This window comes from Salmo salar, chromosome ssa07 (assembly GCF_905237065.1).
Source record: "Salmo salar chromosome ssa07, Ssal_v3.1, whole genome shotgun sequence".
Lineage (NCBI taxonomy): Eukaryota > Metazoa > Chordata > Actinopteri > Salmoniformes > Salmonidae > Salmo > Salmo salar.
Window position 1 is genome coordinate 64,613,532 of NC_059448.1, and position 22,905 is coordinate 64,636,436.

The 22,905-nt window shown below is 42.8% G+C and overlaps 1 protein-coding gene and 1 pseudogene across 2 annotated transcripts in view; one reads left to right on the plus strand and one right to left on the minus strand.

The window, feature by feature from the left end:
* The window catches only part of LOC106609811 (protein Wnt-5b), a 93,874-nt gene extending 80,955 nt beyond the window's left edge, over window positions 1–12,919 (minus strand). The window contains exon 1 of the mRNA XM_045722533.1: window positions 12,211–12,919. The gene's annotated coding sequence lies outside the window, so the exon portion shown is untranslated. The remainder of the gene's footprint in view (window positions 1–12,210) is intronic.
* LOC123743812 (F-box/LRR-repeat protein 14-like) lies at window positions 6,537–9,558 on the plus strand (annotated as a pseudogene). The gene has a single exon (XR_006770700.1). The product of XR_006770700.1 is annotated as an F-box/LRR-repeat protein 14-like (transcript).
* Window positions 12,920–22,905: the final 9,986 nt, after the last annotated feature.

Sequence of the window (22,905 nt, forward strand, 5' to 3'; positions counted from 1 at the left end):
TACTACTACTACTACTACTACTACTACTACTACTACCACTACTACCATTACTACTACTACTACCACCACTACTACCACAACTACTACTACTACCACCACCACTATTACTACTACTACTGCTACTACCGCTACTACCACTACTTATACTACTACTACTACTACTACCACTACTACTACCACCACTACTACTACTACCACCACCACTACTACTACTAAGGACACTACTACTACCACTACTACTACAACTACCACTACCACTACTAACACTAATACTACTACTACTACCACTACTACCACGACAACTATTACTACTACCACCACTATTACTACTACCACTACTAATACTACTACTACTGCTACTACCGCTACTACCACTACTTATACTACTACTACTACTACTACCACTACTACTACCACCACTACTACTACTACTACCACCACCACTACTACTACTAAGGACACTACCACTACCACTACTACTACCACTACTACTACAACTACCACTACCACTACTAACACTAATACTACTACTACTACCACTACTACTACTACCACCACTACTACTACTACCACCACCACCACCACTACTACTACTACAACTACTAATACTACTACTACTACCACAACTACTACTACTACCACCACCACTATTACTACTACCACTACTAATACTACTACTGCTACTACCACTACTACCACTACTTATACTACTACTACTACTACTACTACTACTACTACTACCACTACTACTACTACCACCACTACTACCACCACCACTACTACTAGTACTACGAACACTACCACTACCACTACCACTACTACTACAACTACCACTACCACTACTAACACTAATACTACTACTACTACCACTACTACTAAAACCACCACTACTACTACTACTACCACTACTACTATTGCTACTACTACAACTACTACCACTACTACCACTACCGCTACCACTACTACTACTATCACCACTACCACTACTACTACTACCACTACTACACACCTACTATTGCTGCTACTACTACTACTACCACGACAACTAATACTTTAACTACTACTACTACTACCACTATTACCACTGCCACTACTACTACCACTATTACCACTAAATCAACTACTACTACTACCACTATTTCCACTAATACAACTACTAGTACTAACACTACTACTACTACTGCGACTACTTCTACCACTATTACCACTAATACAACTACAACTACTAACACTACTACTACTACTACCACTATTACCACTAATACAACTACAACTACTAACACTACTGCTACTACTACTACTACCAGTATTGCCAATAATACAACTACTACCAATATTACCACTAATACAACTACTACTACTACTACTACTTCTACCACTACTAATACTACTACTACCACCACCACTATTACTACTACCACTACTACTACCAATACAACCTCTATTACCACTAATACAACAACTACTACTACTACTACTACTACCACTATTACACTAATACAACTACTACTACTACCACCACTACTACTACTACTACTACTACTACCACTACCACTACCACTACTACTACCACTACTACCACCACTACTATTACTACTACCACTACAACTAACACTACTACCACCACTACTTCTACTAACACTACTACTACTACCACTACTACTACTACTACCACCACTACTACTACCACAACTACTACTACTACCACCACCACTATTACTACTACCACTACTAATACTACTACTACTGATACTACCGCTACTACCACTACTTATACTACTACTACTACTACTACTACTACTACCACTACTACTACTACCACCACTACTACTACTATCACCACTACTACTACTACCACTATTACCACTACCACTATTACCACTAAATCAACTACTACTACTACCACTATTTCAACTAATACAACTACTAGTACCAACACTACACCTACTACCGCTACTACTACTGCTACTACTATCACTATTACCAATAATACAACAACAACTACTAACACTACTAATAATAATAATACTGCTACTAATACTACTACCACCAGTATTGCCACTAATACAACTACTACCACTATTACCACTAATACAACTACTACTACTACTACCACTACTACTACTACCACTACTAATACTACTACTACTACTACTACTACTACCACTACTACCATTACTACTACTACTACCACCACTACTACCACAACTACTACTACTACCACCACCACTATTACTACTACTACTGCTACTACCGCTACTACCACTACTTATACTACTACTACTACTACTACCACTACTACTACCACCACTACTACTACTACTACCACCACCACTACTACTACTAAGGACACTACTACTACCACTACTACTACAACTACCACTACCACTACTAACACTAATACTACTACTACTACCACTACTACCACGACAACTACTACTACTACCACCACTATTACTACTACCACTACTAATACTACTACTACTGCTACTACCGCTACTACCACTACTTATACTACTACTACTACTACTACCACTACTACTACCACCACTACTACTACTACTACCACCACCACTACTACTACTAAGGACACTACCACTACCACTACTACTACCACTACTACTACAACTACCACTACTAACACTAATACTACTACTACTACCACTACTACTACTACCACCACTACTACTACTACCACCACCACCACCACTACTACTACTACAACTACTAATACTACTACTACTACCACAACTACTACTACTACCACCACCACTATTACTACTACCACTACTAATACTACTACTGCTAGTACCGCTACTACCACTACTTATACTACTACTACTACTACTACTACCACTACTACTACTACCACCACTACTACCACCACCACTACTACTAGTACTACGAACACTACCACTACCACTACCACTACTACTACAACTACCACTACCACTACTAATACTAATACTACTACTACTACCACTACTACTAAAACCACCACTACTACTACTACTACCACCACCACCACTACTACTACTACTACTACCACCACTACTACTACCACTACTACCACTACTACTACTATTACCACCACCACTATTACTACTACCACTACTATTACTAATACTACCACCACTACTACTACTACTACCACTACTACTACTTCGACTACTACCACTACTACCATTACTACTACTACCACTACCACCACCATTACTTCTACCACCACGATTATTCCTACTACCACTACTACTACTACTACTACTACTACTACCACTACTACTACTACTACTACTACTACCACAACCACTACTACCACCACCACTACTACTACCAGTACTACTACAACTACTACCACTACTACTATTGCTACTACTACAACTACTACCACTACTACCACTACCGCTACCACTACTACTACTATCACCACTACCACTACTACTACTACCACTACTACACACCTACTATTGCTGCTACTACTACTACTACCACGACAACTAATACTTTAACTACTACTACTACTACCACTATTACCACTGCCACTACTACTACCACTATTACCACTAAATCAACTACTACTACTACCACTATTTCCACTAATACAACTACTAGTACTAACACTACTACTACTACTGCGACTACTTCTACCACTATTACCACTAATACAACTACAACTACTAACACTACTACTACTACTACTACTATTACCACTAATACAACTACAACTACTAACACTACTGCTACTACTACTACTACCAGTATTGCCACTAATACAACTACTACCACTATTACCACTAATACAACTACTACTACTACTACTACTTCTACCACTACTAATACTACTACTACCACCACCACTATTACTACTACCACTACTACTACCAATACAACCTCTATTACCACTAATACAACAACTACTACTACTACTACTACCACTATTACACTAATACAACTACTACTACTACCACCACTACTACTACTACTACTACTACTACCACTACCACTACCACTACTACTACCACTACTACCACCACTACTATTACTACTACCACTACAACTAACACTACTACCACCACTACTTCTACTAACACTACTACTACTACTACTACTACTTCTACTACTACTACTACCACTACTACTACTACTACTACTACCACTAATACTAATACCACTACTACCACTACTACCACTACTACTAATACTACTACTACTACTACTACCACTACCACTACCACTACTACTACCACTACTACTAACACTACTACCACCACTACTACTACCACCACTACTACTACTACCACTACTACTACTACCACTACTACTACTACTACCAATACCACTACTACTACCACTACTACCATTACTACTACTACCACCACCACTACTACTACTACTACTACTACCACCACCACTACTACTACTACTACCACCACTACTACTACTACCACCACTGCTACTACTAGCACTACTACTACTACTACTACTACTACTACTACCACAACCACTACCACCCCCACTACTACTACTACCACTACTACTACAACTACTACCACTACTACTATTACTACTACAGTTCCCGCTCAGCCCAGTCAAAACTGTTTGCTGCTCTGGCACCCCAATGGTGGAACAAGCTCCCTCACGACGCCAGGACAGCGGAGCCAATCACCACCTTCCGGAGACACCTGAAACCCCACCTCTTTAAGGAATACCTGGGATAGGATTAAGTAAACCTTCTAACCCCCCCCCAAAAAAAGATATAGATGTACTATTGTAAAGTGGTTGTTCCACTGGATATCATAAGGTGAATGCACCAATTTGTAAGTCGCTCTGGATAAGAGCGTCTGCTAAATGACGTATATGTAAATGTAAATGTACAACTACTACCACTACTACCACTAATGCTACCACTACTACAACAATCACCACTACCACTACTACTACTACCACTACTACACACCTACTACTGCTGCTACTACTACTACTACCACTACTACTACAACTACTACTACTACCACTATTACCACTAATACAACTACTATTACTAACACTAATACAACTACAACTACTAACACTACTACTACTACTAATGCTGCTACTACTACTACTACCAGTATTGCCACTAATACAACTACTACCACTATTACCACTAATACAACTACTACTACTACCAGTATTGCCACTAATACAACTACTACCATTAATACAACTACTACCACTACCACTACTACTAACACTACTACCACTACCACTACTACTAACACTACTACTACTACTACTACCACTACTAATACTACTACTACTACCACTACTAATACTACTACTACTACTTAGCTAGCAGATAGTATCTACCTTCCTTTGACGTTAGAACTGGAAAGGAGGCCCTGGTTAGCAGAATTCAACAGTTTTTATTTTCATATGCATTCTGTAAGCTTCTAGCTGGAAATGGAACTGTTGCCTGTTTGTGTTGTTGACCTGGGGGGTCAGAGCATAGAATCGAATCAGAGCATAGATGAAATGCTAGACATGCCTGAAATGAATAAGAAAAAAGCATGGGTAAATGTATGATAATTATAATTTACACAAATAAGTTATCACTAAGATTGATCGGGATATAATCAACAAATATAATGCATGACTGGTAATTTCATTAATTTACACACAACAATGTAGTGAATATGCTTCAAAACAGGCTATAACCCTCTGAGAAATATTGAGGGGAAATAGCAACAGCTTAGTAATAAGTCTTGTTACCATAGTATTAAAAATAAAACAGAGTAATAATCTCACTATGTACAGCAACAGGATAAACGTGCCATATTTGTTGAAAAATAAAGAATCTCCTTCAATTAAAAGGCATTTGATTAGAATCTGGCCATGATAATGTGATACCGGTGATTTGTGTTACTATTCAGCTCTATTGTATCATTGTATCAATTGTAACACTTTTCACTTGGCAGCAGAGTTGTGTTACAGATGTATCCTTTACTTGATACACTTGGCGGATCAGACCTGATACAATGTTTCAGTTTGTAGAACACTGAGAAGGGAGACAAAGCACAGCGTTCTATTTGGAACACAGAACTCTAACAGACTCCTTCTAGAATAGTTCGAGCTCCAAAAAATAACACAAACACAGTTCAGTTTTAGATGTGTTATAAAACATCTAAATCATTTCAAATAGAATCAAAAACCAATATACCGCGACAACTAAAGGGTTAAGACTAAAGTGAACTGAATTGTAAGAAGTTGGTTTCCAGGGGAACTATTCTTACTGTTCCAGCTGAGTTGGACCAAACCACAATCCTCCCAGGGAAGGGGGGAGTCGAAACAGACTCTCTTAAATACATTTTAAATATCCTATGCTAAAGCAAGTCACACAATGTTCTTATTTACTAGGAACATGGATAATATATATTGTATTTTACAGTATTCCTTTAATATAAAGAAAACGGCTTTATAATTTGTAATGTGTATGTCCCTCCCCCGCGGTAGAGCGGTGCTCACGGCCCTGCCAAGTCAGTTTGAAAGACCAGACAAAGGCAGGCAGGAAGCCCTTCGGCTTGGCAATGCGTGCGAGCCGAGAGAGCGCAAAAGCAAACTGAAACCCCACTCCTTTTCTGATAACGGAGAGGAAGAGAGACAGAGAGAAGAAGCAGACTGGAATTCCAACCCTCCGTGTATTTATGATAGTTTAAAGGTCTCTTTTGAAAATGTATGACCGTTTGGATCCTCGGCGCGAGCCTAGACGTGTTTCTAAAGGCATCATAGGTAGCGTCGTCTGACCAAGGAGGGCTCGGGCGCTTTCCGTTCCTATCCTTCGCTTCCCCCCTCTTGGTGAGGGGATATATTGGAACAAGGTTTTGGGGCTTTTTGCATTTGAATCCTACTGCGCAACCAGACGGATCACGTGGGATGTGGAGTTGATCGATTTGCGCCGTTAAATGTATAAAGAGGAAATAGGGAAAAGGTCTGTTAAAAAAGCATAACCGCTTTCTTCCGGATTACAGGGGACTCTACTTTTACAGAGGGAAATACGTCGGTGGGCTCGGGGAACCGGAGTGATTTTTATGCCTGTTTAAAATGGAGACGCACATATCGTGCCTCTTTCCGGAAATTTTAGCCATGATTTTCAGCTACTTGGATGTAAGGGACAAAGGCAGGGTGGCCCAAGTGTGCGCTGCTTGGAGGGACGCTTCCTACCACAAGTCGGTGTGGAGGGGGTGGAAGCCAAGCTGCATCTGCGGCGGGCCAATCCTTCTCTCTTCCCCAGCCTACAGGCCCGCGGAATCCGGAGGGTACAGATTCTCAGCCTGCGGCGGAGCCTCAGCTACGTGATCCAGGGGATGCCAAACATCGAGAGTCTGAACCTGAGTGGCTGCTATAACTTAACGGATAACGGCCTGGGGCACGCGTTTGTCCAGGAAATCCCTTCCCTTCGGGTTCTAAACCTTAGTCTGTGTAAGCAGATCACGGACTCCAGCCTGGGCCGGATCGCCCAGTATCTGAAGAACCTGGAGGTTCTGGAACTGGGCGGGTGTAGTAACATCACCAACACGGGGCTGTTACTCATAGCGTGGGGTTTACACCGGCTCAAGAGCCTCAACCTCCGCAGCTGCCGGCATGTGTCTGACGTGGGCATCGGGCACCTGGCGGGCATGACCCGCAGCGCAGCGGAGGGCTGTCTCAACCTGGAATACCTGACGCTGCAGGACTGTCAAAAACTTACGGATCTGTCCCTCAAGCACATCTCGAAGGGCCTGGCTAAGCTCAGAGTTCTCAACCTGAGTTTCTGTGGCGGGATCTCTGACGCAGGTATGATCCACCTCTCTCACATGACCAGCCTCTGGAGCCTTAACCTGCGCTCTTGCGACAACATCAGTGACACGGGCATCATGCACCTGGCCATGGGCACGCTGCGGCTCTCCGGGCTGGACATGTCCTTCTGTGACAAGATAGGGGACCAGAGTCTGGCTTACATCGCCCAGGGCCTGTACCAGCTCAAATCCCTGTCCCTGTGCTCGTGCCACATTAGTGACGATGGCATCAACAGGATGGTGCGCCAGATGCATGAGCTGAGAACCCTGAACATTGGACAGTGTGTGCGGATTACAGACAAAGGACTGGAGCTCATTGCCGACCACTTGACTCAGTTGACGGGGATCGATCTGTATGGATGTACTAAAATCACGAAACGGGGACTGGAAAGGATAACGCAGCTCCCATGCCTTAAAGTTTTGAATCTGGGACTTTGGCAGATGACAGAGAGTGAAAAAGTGAGGTGAAACTAACTTGGCGAGGATTAGTTGGGGAGGGGGACACATAGAGAGGAGAAGTGGTAACGGCGCAGGAGACCAGTGGGCGGGGAAATGTTCCTTCTAAAATATATATATATCCTCTGCTCTCAATCTCGTCGTAGTTGGATATTTTCTCATTCAATGTAACCTAACTTAATGCTACAAAACTGTGATCAAAAAATATGTTGCGCAATTTTAGGCCAAATGAAAACAGGATTAATCATCATCAAATGCATGTTTTCATTATTAACAACACAATACCCCGCCCCCGCATTATGAAGACAAACTACTTTTTATTATTCCTAAAGAGTCGCAATATTTAACTTCAAACTGTCCAACTATCGCGCCTAATACATTTGGCTACCTCGTTTATCAATGTGTTGTAATAAATCCGTGTATTGTTAAAAAGAAAGAGAGGAGAGAAATTGTGCCTATAGACAGTAGCAGTCCCCTCCCCCAACGCGTCTCGCGCTTGGAGAATCCTCGCAGCAAAAAGAAACGCTCTCTAACTACCTTTGTGTTCATTTGCCCAGAAACGCTTAACAATGAAGAAGAGAAACGAACAGAGTTTCGTTTAAAAGGACTGTTCACACTCAGACAAAAAATAGCGACTTTATGCAAATTAAAACGGATTAAATACTGGTTTGTATCCAAAATCATTTTATTTTTGTTTTGTTTACTTTTTAACCCAACTTAAAGGCCTTGTAGCCTTGGATTCAAGCTTTGAATAATGGGACCCTTCCTTCCCTATATTATTTTGGTGTGTTTATGCTTATGGAAGCAGATATTGTCGAATTATTGCTGTTATTCAGAGCGTTGTACTTCAAATTGAAGTGATTTCTATAATAGAAATGCTGCCCCTTTTCTCAATCAGGTGTTTTCCAACTAATCCTCCATATCCTCGAGAATATGGGTCGCTACCTATTAAACACAATCATACACACTAGTCCACAATAACAACGGAAGAGACACTCCTTTGGAATAGAATCTAAATAAATGCTTTAGAATGAACAAGCAATCGATCGTTATTTTCTCGGCTTCCAAGTGACTGCGTGTCAGGTCTACATGGGACCTATGGAATCAGAACATGACGTTATGAGCGAACAGAACTGCAACATGTATTGAGTCCTGCTGAGAGACTACTGTGTTTTAATGTACTGTATATGTGTTTGTAAAAAAACAGAATCCAAAATTAAATTGTTTTATATTCTTACAGTAAACATTAAAGTTGATATTTATATAATAAATGAAAAGGTCATGTGGACTCGTTTTGTACGGGGATTGTATTGTACATTAGTAGCCTACTACTTATTGTTTCCTCGTGATCATCCTTATTACAAGACCATGCACTCCTGCTTTGATCGAAAACGTGTCCATTTAAGAGAAACAGCTGTTTATGTCCGTAGATCCCCGGAAGAGACAAGCTATTTAAAAAGAACTGTCCACATATTATTATCGTTCTGATCACAACCATAATCTTACGAATTTGATTGTTCGGTTTAGAGAAACGGTTATAATGTTGATATGCCGGCTTGGATTGTTAAATTATTTACGAGCAGATTCAAAATGGATGCTTCCCTTGATTTTGCTTGTTATAATTATCAGTCTGACGTATTGTGTTGATACGTTTCAGCTGCTTGCATCTCAAAGGGCTGTCACTAACGTGGCTCTAAACACAGGGATATTAAACCCTCACGCCCATAGACTTATTAGCATTTTATTGTGCTGTTTTTCTGGGACATTTTAGGCCACAGCCCAGGTTTTGGCTGTTTAAATGTTGCTAACATTTGGTTATATGTTATCATGTGGACTATATACTATCTGTTTCTTTAGCCAAATGTGTGTTTAGAATAAGAGTAGGATACCGGCAGTTGCTTTTGTTTCCCGAAGTTAAAAAGGCACGTTGGGATTTTTCTCTGGCTTGCTCAGTCACGCATACCAGATCTGAGAGACTGCCTTGGTCCCACGGGACGTCTTCTCTCCTCCCACCCCCTCCCTTCTCCTCACCCCCCAAAACTCAGCCGACAACCCCCCCCTCCTGTCTCACAGACACTTTTTAACATTCCACACCATCATTCAAAGCATTTAAGCGTTCTTCTTCTTTCTCCGTCTCTGTGTCTGTCCGTCCACAGGGGCGGAGGTAAAGAACGGGATAGAGGGGTTCTTGACCAGAGAGAGTGAGAGAGGGAAAGTGAGAATTCACTGCGTGCTGTTTTAGACTCGTCTCGGTCTTGTGTAATAAAACACATGAAAGCGAGATAACCCCCATTCCATAGATAAACAGGGTACTGTATTTTAGAACATCTTATCTCATATTTGTTTAGTAAAATAAAATAAAAATAATGTCCTTATATACAGGGGTCTTCTCTTAATGTTGATGTTATGTTCTGGTAGTCTACCTTGACTGAAATGGTACGTTTGTCAGTTCATTATGTTGGAGATCCTATTTGATCAGATATCCCCTTGACTTGATGTCTGATTGTACTTCAATCAAAAAGGCTCCTGCTTGCTATTCTTTTCAGTCATATTTAGTTTGTACTTCAGTTGAAATAGGTCCCGCTGTGGTATTTAGATGTATGTTTGTATTTTAGTTCAAAATGGCTGTTGATATATTTTTCAGATGAATTCAGTTTGTAGTTGAAATGGCTATTGTAGTACTTTTCATTCAATTTAATTGGTAGGCCAACTTCAGTGAAAACAGTCCCTGCTACAGTTCAATTGAATTGATTTTGATTCCACAGTGCTCTAGTTAGTTTGTAGCAAAGTTGTTTCAAACAGTTATTTTTGCTGAGTTGAGCTGTCACGTTCACAGTGTTACTTTAAAAGCATACTTCGCTTTGAGAGGGCGAACCAGAGCCTTTTTACCGCTCACATTAAGGGGAATTGGCTCTTCTCAACAAAGCATGAGGCACATCTGCAATAATGTGCTAGCCAAGGCTCACCACCTCTCTCCACCTCCTCTCTTCACCTTTCTCCACCTCTTCTGTTTACCTCTTTTCCCCTCATCTCTCAACATCCTCTCTCCACCTCCTCTCTCCTCTCTTTACCTCTCTCCACCTCCTCATCCTCTCTCCACCTCCTCGCTCCACCTCCTCTCTCCTCTCTTTACCTCTCTCCACCTCCTCATCCTCTCTCCACCTCCTCTCTCCTCTCTTTACCTCTCTCCACCTCCTCATCCTCTCTCCACCTCCTCATCCTCTCTCTACCTCCTCTCTCCTCATCCTCTCTCTACCTCCTCTCTCCTCCACCTCTCCTCCCTCCTCTCTAAGTCTCCACCTCTTTCCACCTCTGTTTTACAGCGCCTGCAGTTTAAAGGTGTTGCTGACTTACAGTAGAAACGCTTTGATGTTTTCACTGGCCTTCGGGGGTGTGTGTGTGTGTGTGTGTGTGTGTGTGTGTGTGTGTGTGTGTGTGTGTGTGAGAAGCCTATAGGGGGTTGTGTGTGTGTGTGTGTGTGTGTGTGTGAGAAGCCTATAGGGGGTTGTGTGTGTGTGTGTGTGTGTGTGTGTGTGTGTGTGTGTGTGAGAAGTCTATAGGGGGTTTGAGTGTGGCAGGGCTTTTATCAGAGCTACAGGAGCTGAAAAAAATCCTGGCCTCCGGAAAAAGCATTTGGCGTGGCTGCCGTTTGATTGCAGGCTGGGGCCCGAAAGACCAAAAGATCTGGCTGGAGGTGTGTTGTAACTGTGTGTGCATCCCAAATTACACCCTTTTTCCTCTATAGTGCACTACTTTAGACCAGGCCACATAGGGCACTACACAGGGAATAGGGGACTATTTGTGAAGCAGACTGTACAACTGAAATGTATATTATTTGTGAAGAGGGAAGTTAGCGAAAGAGGGGTGAGATTCTTGTAGAATTTACTGTTGAGACTAGAGGTGTGTGTGGACAGTAGTTAGAGAGAGAGAAGTAACTTACTGTATAGGCCTGGGTTAGGCTAGCAGGAGCACAAGTAGGGAGTGGAGGAGGGAGGAGGAAAGGTGACGTTGCCTCTCCCTAATGTCTGATCCCTGGAAAAAGAAAAGCAGAGGAATTTGTGAGTCACTATTTGACTTTGGACTGCTAAAAGTGAGTGTGGCGTGCTAAAATCCAGGCTGAGGCGAGAGGAGACAGGCTCGTTAGGCAGGCAGGTTCACTATAGAAACTTGCTGCCTGTACCAGAGATATAGATACACAAACTTGCTGCCTGTACCAGAGATATAGATACACAAACTTGCTGCCTGTACCAGAGATATAGACACACAAACTTGCTGCCTGTACCAGAGATATAGACACACAAACTTGCTGCCTGTACCAGAGATATAAATACACAAACTTGCTGCCTGTACCAGAGATATAGACACACAAACCTGCTGCCTGTACCAGAGATATAGACACACAAACTTGCTGCCTGTACCAGAGATATAGATACAAAAACCTGCTGGCTGTAACAGAGATATAGACACACAAACTTGCTGCCTGTAACAGAGATATAGATACACAAACTTGCTGGCTGTAACAGAGATATAGACACACAAACCTGCTGCCTGTACCAGAGATATAGACACACAAACCTGCTGCCTGTACCAGAGATATAGACACACAAACTTGCTGCCTGTACCAGAGATATAGACACACAAACTTGCTGCCTGTACCAGAGATATAGACACACAAACTTGCTGCCTGTACCAGAGATATAGACACACAAACTTGCTGCCTGTACCAGAGATATAGACTCACAAACCTGCTGCCTGTACCAGAGATATAGATACACAAACTTGCTGCCTGTACCAGAGATATAGACACACAAACCTGCTGCCTGTACCAGAGATATAGACACACAAACTTGCTGCCTGTACCAGAGATATAGACACACAAACTTGCTGCCTGTACCAGAGATATAGACACACAAACCTGCTGCCTGTACCAGAGATATAGATACACAAACTTGCTGCCTGTACCAGAGATATAGACACACAAACCTGCTGCCTGTACCAGAGATATAGACACACAAACTTGCTGCCTGTACCAGAGATATAGAAGTTCAGTTACTGTGTTATTGGGCCAGTTTCCAGGACACAGATTAAGCCTGGTCCTGAACTAAAAAGCATGCTAAATTTAATAATCTCTCTTTAAATAGCTTTTTAGTCCAGGAATATAGGCTTAATTTGTGTCTGGGAATACAGACACTGTGTCATTGGGCTGGTTTCCCAGGCACAGATTAATCCTTGTCCTGGTCTAATGGAGAATTTCATTGTCAATGAAGAAATACCTTTTTAGTCCAGAACTAGGATTAATCTGTATCTGGGAAACCAGCCTTTAGAGTTGACCCCCCCCAGCAGTTACAGTGTTATTGGGCTGAGTATCCTAGACACAGATAAAGTCTAGTCTTTGACTAACACAACACTATTGGTTTAATGTTGCCCTGGAAACCAGTTCATACTATGTCTCAGAGCTGAGCCCCCTCCCAGTCTAGGTTTCAACCCTCAGTCAGACAGGGCTAGGCTGGGATATTACGAGTAGGATTTCCAGGCTCTGGTAATGATATCCAGATGAGATTTGTATTTAGCCATGTTCACACATTGGTGACATTTACAGTCTCAGATAATATGGAGAGGGCCTTCAGAAAGTATTCATACCCCTTGACTTATACTACGGTTTGTTGTTACAGCCTGAATTCACAATGGATATATATATATATTTTAAATCTCACCCATCTACACACAATACCCCATAATAAAAAAGTGAAAACATGTTTTTTGACATTTTTGCAAATGTATTGAAAATTAATTTCCAAAATCGAATTTACATAAGTATTCAAACCCCCTGAGTCAATACATGTTAGAATCACCTTTGGCAGCGATTACAGCTGTTAGTCTTTCTGGGTAAGTCTCTAAGAGCTTAACATACCTGGATTGTACAATATTTGGCAATTATTATTTTCAAAAGTCTTGCCATAGAATTTCAAGCCGATTTAAGTCAAAACTGTAACTAGGCCACTCAGGAACATTCAATATTGTTTTTCTGAAATGTGAATTTGTCTCCCAGTGTTTGTTGGGAAGAAGTCTGAACCAGGTTTTACTCCCTGTGCTGAGCTCTATTACGTTTATTTTGAATCCTCCCAAAACCTCCCTAGTCCTTGCCAATGACAAGCATACCCATAACATGATGCAGCCACCACCATGCTTGAAAATATGAAGAGTGGTACTCAGTGATGTGTTGTGTTGGATTTGACCCAAATATAACACTTTGTATTCAGGACATAAAGGTCATTTCTGTGCCACATTTTTTTTTACAGTTTTCCTTTTGTGCGTTATTGCAAACAGGATGCATGTTTTGGAATATGTTTTATTCTGTACAGGCTTCCTTCTTTTCACTCTATCATTTAGGTTAGTATTGTGGAGTAACTACAATGTTGTTGATCCATCATCAGTTTTCTCTTAACACAGCCATTAAACTCTGTAACTGTTTTAAAATCACCATTGACCTCATGGTGAAACCCCTGAGCGGTTTCCTTCCTCCCTGGCAACTGAGTTAGGAAGTACGCCTGTATCTTTGTAGTGACTGGGTGTATTGATACACCATCCAAAGTGTAATTAATAACTTCACCAGGCTCAAAGGGATATTCATTGTCTGTTTTTTTTATTTTTACACATCAACCAATAGGTGGCCTTCTTTGCGAGGCATTGGAAAACCTCCCTGGTCTTTGTGGTTGAATCTGTGTTTAAAATTCACTGCTCGACTGAGGGACCTCACAGATAATTGTATGTGTGGGGAACAGAGATGAGATAGTCACTCAAAGATCATGTTAAACACTATTATTGCAGAAAGCGTGAGTCAATGCAACTTATTATGTGACTTGTTAAGCATATTTTTATTCCTGAACGCATTTAGGCTTACCATAACAAAGGAGTTAATACCTATTGACTAGAGACATTTCAGCTTTTCATTTTTTATTAATTTGTAAAATGTCTAAAAACATGATTCATCTTTGACATTCTGGGGTATTGTGTGCAGGCCAGCGACACAACATCTCCACTTAATCCATTTTTTAATTCAGGCTGTGACCCCAAAACATTTCGAAAAAGACAAGGGGTGAATACTTTCTGAAGGCCCTGTATTTCAGGAAGGTTACTGTAAAGATGATTTACTGTAGACACATAGAGAAATCACATACTGACCCAATGTTATTGTCAGAAGGTTACTGTAAAGATGATTTACTGTAGATACATAGAGAAATCACATTCTGACCCAATGTTATTGTCAGAAGGTTACGACAAAGATTACTAGATGTATAGCAAAAACAATATATATGTACTACTACTGAGTAAAAAAAAAAGAAAAAATATTTTGTTTGAAATGTGTATTTTGCTGTATAAATTATTTTTAAATGAAAGTAAGGACAAGAATGGCATCAAATTGTCAGACAATAACACACATCACAATACCCCATAATGACATCACAATACCCCATAATGACATCACAATACCCCATAATGACATCACAATACCCCATAAAGACAAAGCAACAACAGCTTTTTAGAAATGTTGCAAATTTATTACAAATAAAAAACTGATATCACATTTACATAAGTATTCACAAACTTTACTAAGTACTTTGTTGAAGCACGTTTGTCAGCGATTACAGCTTTGAGTCCTCTTGGGTATGACGCTACAAGCTTGCCACACCTGTATTTGGGGAGTTTCTGTCAAAGATGTCGTAAGAATTGGACCAAGGTGCAGCGGGAACGTGTATGCACATCTTCTTTATTATATAAAAAGAAGGAAAAAACAAACAAAACACGTATACAAACGCAACGAACGACACTAACAGACCTGTCAGGCGAACAGACACTAAACAGTCGACAACTACCCACAAATCCCAATACAAAAACACCCCTATACATAGGACCTTCAATCAGAGGCAACGAGGAACAGCTGCCTCCAATTGAAGGTCCATCAAAACCCTAAACATAGAACTAAAAGGACTAGACTAGAACATAGAAATAACTAACATAGAACATAAACCAACAAACCCCGGAACACATAAACCAAACACCCCTCTACCTAAATATATAGCCCGAACCACATAAAACCAAGACCCCCTGCCACGCCCTGACCAAAATACAATAACAAATAACCCCTTTACTGGTCAGGACGTGACAGTTTCTCCCATTCTTCTCTGCAGATCCTCTCAAGCTCTGTCAGGTTGGATGGGGAGCGTCGCTGCACAACTATTTTCAGGTCTCTCCAGAGATGTTGGATCTGGTTCAAGTCCCAGCTCTGGCTGGGCCACTCAAGGACATTCAGAGACTTGTCACGAAGGCACTCCTGCATTGTCTTGGCTGTGTGCTTAGGGTCGTTATCCTGTTGGAAGGTGAACCTTCGCCCCAGTCTGAGGTCCTGAGCGCTCTGGAGCAGGTTTTCATCAAGGATCTCTCTGTACTTTGCTCCGTTCATCTTTGCCTTGATCCTGACTAGTCTCCCAGTTCCTGCCGCTGAAAAACATCCCCACAGCATGATGCTGCCACCACCATGCTTCACCATAGGGATGGTGCCAGGTTTCCTCCAGACATGACGCTTGGCATTCAGGCCAAAGAGTTCGATCTTGGTTTCATCAGACCAGAGAATCTTGTTTCTCATCGTCTGAGAGTCCTTTAGGTGCCTTTTGGCAAACTCCAAGCGGGCTGTCATGTGCCTTTTACTGAGGAGTGGCTTCCGTCTGGCCACTCTACCATAAAGGCCTGATTGGTGGAGTGCTGCAGAGATGGTTGTCCTTCTGGAAGGTTTTCCCATCTCCACAAAGGAGCTCTGGAGCTCTGTCAGAGTGACCATCAGGTTTTTGGTCACCTCCCTGACCAAGGCCCTTCTCCCAAGACTGCTCAGTTTGTCCTGGCAGACGGCTCCAGGAAGAGTCTTGGTGGTTCCAAACTTCTTCCATTTAAGAATGATGGAGGCCACTGTGTTCTTGGGGACTTTCAATGGTATAGATATTTTTTGGTACCCTTCCCCAGATCTGTGCCTTGACACAATCCTGTCTCGGAGCTCTACGGACAATTCCTTCTACCTCATGGCTTGGTTTTTGCTCTGACATGCACTGTCAACTGTGGGACCTTTATATAGACAGGTGTGTGCCTTTCCAAATCATATCCAATCAATTGAATTTACCACAGGTGGACTACAATCAAGTTGTAGAAACATCTCAAGGATGATCAATGGAAACAGGATGCACCTGAGCTCAATTTCGAGTCTCATAGCAAAGAGTCTGAATACTTATGTAAATAAGATATTTCAGTTGTTTATTTGTTATAAATTTGCAAACATTTCAAACCTGTTTTCGCTTTGTCATTATGGGGTATTGTGTATAGATTAATGAGGAAAACAGTTCATTTAATTGATTTTAGAATAAGGCTGTAATGTAACAAAATGTGGAAAAAGGGAAGGGGTCTGAATCCTTTCTGAAGGCACCTTTATATGCTCAGAGTTTCTTCTTTACTGCACCTTGTTTTACTAGATGTACAACAGTGTTATTACCTGTAGCCTACTAGTCATCTAATAGCAGTATAACTGTCCTGGTCCCCTCCTCCCATCTGCTCTACAGCCTTCTAATACACAGTGGTCAGCTCAGAGTCACACAGGTGCATAATAGAAGGTCTGGGTGTCTGTTTTACAACGAGAGGAGAGAGGACGGCTTAGCATGGACTGTCTGTATTACCTGTACAGTGCTTGTTTGTGAGGAGGGAGAGCTAGTGGGAGACAGAGTGAGAGGTAAAGACAGACAGAGGGAGAAACAGGAAGAGACACAGGGAGAGACGGACGGACGAACGGACGGACGGAGAAAGGCTTGCCCTTTATGGTTGTGAGGTCTGGGGTCCGCTCACCAACCAAGAATTCACAAAATGGGACAAACATCAAATTGAGACTCTGCATGAAGAATTCTGCAAAAAATATCGTCCTTGTACAACGTAAAACACCAAATAATGCATACAGAGCAGAATTAGGATGATACCTGCTAATTATCAAAATCCAGAAAAGAGATGTTAAATTCTACAACCACCTAAAAGGAAGCGATTTCCAAACCTTCCATAACAAAGCCATCACCTACAGAGATATGAACCTGGAGAAGAGTCCCCTAAGCAAGCTGGTCCTGGGGCTCTGTTCACAAACACAAACAGACAAAAATATAATTACTTGACACATTGGAAAGAATTTACAAAAAAACAGAGCAAACTAGAATGCTATTTGTCCCTAAACAGAGAGTACACAGTGGCAGAATACCTGACCACTGTGACTGACCCAAACTTAAGGAAAGCTTTGACTATGTACATACTCAGTGAGCATAGCCTTGCTATTGAGAAAGGCCGCCGTAGGCAGACCTGGCTCTCAAGAGAAGACAGGCTATGTGCCCACTGCCCACAAAATGAGGTGGAAACTGAGCTGCACTTCCTAACCTCCTGCCAAATGTATGACCATATTAGAGACACATATTTCCCTCAGATTACACAGATCCACAAAGAATTACAAAACAAACCCAATTTTGATAAAGTCCCATATCTACTGGGTGAAATATCACAGTGTGACATCACAGCAGCAAGATTTGTGACCTGTTGCCACAAGAAAAGTTCAACCAGTGAAGAACAAACACCATTATAAATACAACTCATATTTATGTTTATTCATTTCCCCTTTTGTACATCGTTACAACACTGCATATATACATAATATGACATTTGAAATGTCTTTATTCCTTTGGAACATTTGTGACTGTAATGTTTACTATTAATTTTATAATGTTTATTTCACTTGCTTTGGCAATATTAACATATGTTTCCCATGCCAATAAAGCCCTTTTAACTGAATTGAATTGAATTGAATTGACAGACAGACAGACAGACAGACAGACAGACAGACAGACAGACAGACAGACAGACAGACAGACAGACAGACAGACAGACAGACAGAGAGAGAGACAGACAGGAGAAAGGGAGAGGCAGACAGGAGAAAGGGAGAGGCAGACAGACAGACAGGAGAAGGGGAGAGACAGACAGGTGAAAGGGAGAGGCAGACAGGTGAAGGGAGAGGCAGACAGGAGAAAGGGAGAGACAGACAGGAGAAAGGGAGAGGCAGACAGGAGAAAGGGTGAGGCAGACAGGTGAAAGGGAGAGACAGACAGGAGAAAGGGAGAGGCAGACAGGAGAAACAGGAGAAAGGGAGAGGCAGACAGGAGAAAGGGTGAGGCAGACAGGTGAAAGGGAGAGACAGACAGGAGAAATGGAGAGGCAGACAGGTGAAAGGGAGAGACAGACAGGAGAAAGGGAGAGGCAGACAGGAGAAAGGGAGAGGCAGACAGGAGAAAGGGTGAGGCAGACAGTGAGAGTCAGCTAGGAGCCAGTCTCTCTGCCAGGACCAGGTGTGTGGACAGTCCAGTGGTCCCAGAGGACCTCCTATCATCTCCTATTGATACGATCCTATTGATCCAGCCTGTCGCCCTTTAGACCAGTGGACACAACATGGACCGAGGCTGGACACAAGGCGGTCCATAGGGGTTTGATGGCCACTCTACAGAAGGGTCCTCATCACAGTGTCTGTGAAGGGTTGATGAGACACGGTCCGGCCACAGCATAGTCTGTGGGGCCTTTGGAGACACAACAAGGTCCAAAAGATAAACAGAAGGGGTATTTTAACACAAGTCCTGGCCAGTTTCTTGTGTGTGTATGCGTGCGTTTGTGCGTCTGTGTGTGCGTGTGCGTGTGTGTATCGGGGTCAGCCAGCTCTCCTCTGGGAGGTTGTGACAGTGTTTGACTGGTGTCATGTGACCTGACGGGGCCCAGGGGCAGGCTGGGAGGCCCAAGCTGTCAGGGATCTGATGCCTCCGAGGGGTCGACCAGACTCACCTCGCGCCACACACACAGACACACAGAGTCTGTCTTCTGCTGCCCCTGCTCGATGGCTCCAAGCTGTCAAAACAGTCTCTCTCTCTCTCTCTCTCTCTCTCTCTCTCTCTAGTTAAAGAGCTTTGCTAGTCTCTGCAGGTTCCCTGGTTTATTTGGTTTACAGTACTTTTTCTCTGCTACTACCTCTGTTTTTGTTCTCCCCCTCTCTCTTCCCCCTTTCTCTCCCTGTGTCTCCCCCCTCTCTCTTCCCCCTTTCTCTCCCTGTATCTCCCCCTCTCTCTTCCCCCTTTCTCTCCCTGTATCTCCCCCTCTCTCTTCCCCCTTTCTCTCCCTGTATCTCCCCCTCTCTCTTCCCCCTTTCTCTCCCTGTATCTCCCCCTCTCTCTTCCCCCTCTCTCTCCCCGAGTGACAGGTCTGCTGTACCAGTTTCCTCCATTGGTCTGTACTGTATGAAGTGACTGGTCTGCTGTACCAGTTTCCTCCATTGGTCTGTACTGTATGAAGTGACAGGTCTGCTGTACCAGTTCCCTCCATTGGTCTGTACTGTATGAAGTGACTGGTCTGCTGTACCAGTTTCCTCCATTGGTCTGTACTGTATGAAGTGACAGGTCTGCTGTACCAGTTTCCTCCATTGGTCTGTACTGTATGAAGTGACAGGTCTGCATGTTGTCCCAGGTAAAGCCAGGTAATGCCAGGTAACGCCAGGTAACGCCAGGTAACGCCAGGTAAAGCCAGGTATCGCCAGGTAAAGCCAGGTAACGCCAGGTAACGCCAGGTAAAGCCAGGTATCGCCAGGTAAAGCCAGGTAACGCCAGGTAACGCCAGGTAAAGCCAGGTAAAGCCAGGTAACGCCAGGTAACGCCAGGTAAAGCCAGGTAATGCCAGGTAACGCCAGGTAAAGCCAGGTAACGCCAGGTAACGCCAGGTAACGCCAGGTAAAGCCAGGTAACGCCAGGTAACGCCAGGTAAAGCCAGGTAACGCCAGGTAAAGCCAGGTAACGCCAGGTAAAGCCAGGTAACGCCAGGTAACGGCAGGAAAAGCCAGGTAACAGCCAGGCAAAGCCAGGTAAAGCCAGGTAAAGCCAGGTAAAGCCAGGTAATGCCAGGTAACGCCAGGTAAAGCCAGGTAAAGCCAGGTAATGCCAGGTAAAGCCAGGTAACGCCAGGTAAAGCCAGGTAAAGCCAGGTAACGCCAGGTAAAGCCAGGTAAAGCCAGGTAAAGCCAGGTAACGCCAGGTAAAGCCAGGTAAAGCCAGGTAAAGCCAGGTAACGCCAGGTAAAGCCAGGTAAAGCCAGGTAAAGCCAGGTAAAGCCAGGTAAAGCCAGGTAAAGCCAGGTAACGCCAGGTAAAGCCAGGTAAAGCCAGGTAACGCCAGGTAAAGCCAGGTAACGCTACACCTACACACCACACAGGTGTGTTAATGGAATGGAAGTGAGGGGCCGAGTGACTCCGCAACACATCAACGACCACAACAACAACCCGTTTCTGAGGAGAAAAGACAGCTGGGATAGCAGGATTGGATGCACTTCGGTGACTAAAAGCAGATGTTTCTGTGTTAAAAGACACTGACCTAAAACACAATACCATATGAGACAAAAACTCAGTATAAACATATTGATATACACTGACTGTACAAAACATTATGAACACCTGCTCTTTCCATAACAGACTGACCAGGTGAATCCAGGTGAAAGATATGATCCCTTATTGACGTCACTTGTTAAATCCACTTCAATCAGTGTAGATGAAGGGGAGGAGACAGGTTAAAGAAGGATTTCAAGCCTTGAGACAATTGAGACATAGACTGTGTATGTGTGCCATTCAGTGGGGTAGGCGCACTGGTTTGTGTCAAGAACTGCAACGCTGCTGTTTTTTTTACGCTCAACCATTTCCTGTGTGTATCAAGAATGGTCCACCATCTAAAGGACATCAAACCAACTTGATACAACTGTGGGAGTCAACTCGGGCCAGCATCCCCGTGGAACGCTTTCTACACCTTGTACAGTCCATGCCCCAATGAATTGAGGCTGTTCTGAAGGCAAAAAGTGGGTGCAACTCAATATTAGGAAGGTGTTCCTAATGTTTTGTCCACTCAGTGTATACAGTGCATTCAGAAAGTATTCAGACCCCTTGACTTTTTTCACATTTTCATACGTTGCAGCCTTATTCTAAAATGGATAAAATATTTTTTTCCTCATTAATCTACACACAATACCACATAATGACAAAGAAAAAACAGGTTTATAGATTTTTTGGCAAATTTACAATAAACAAAAAACAGAAATAACATAAGTATTAAGACTCTTTGCTATGAGACTCAAAATTGAGCTCAGGTACATCCTGTTTCCATTGATCATCCTTGAGATGTTTCTACAACTTGATTGGAGTCCACCTGTGGTGAATTCAATTGATTGGACATGATTTGGAAAGGCACACACCTGTCTATATAAGGTCCCACAGTTGAAAGTGCATGTCAGAGCAAAAACCAAGCCATGAGGTCGAAGTGTCCGTAGAGCTCCGAGACAGGATTGTGTCGAGGCACAGATCTGGGGAAGGTTACCAAAAAATGTCTGCAGCATTGAAGGTGCCCAAGAACACAGTGGCCTCCATCATTCTTAAATGGAGGAAGTTTGGAACCACCAAGACTCTTCCTGGAGCTGGCCACCCGGCCAAACTGAGAATTTAGGGGAGAAGGGCCTTGGTCAGGGAGATGACCAAGAATCCGATGGTCACTCTGAC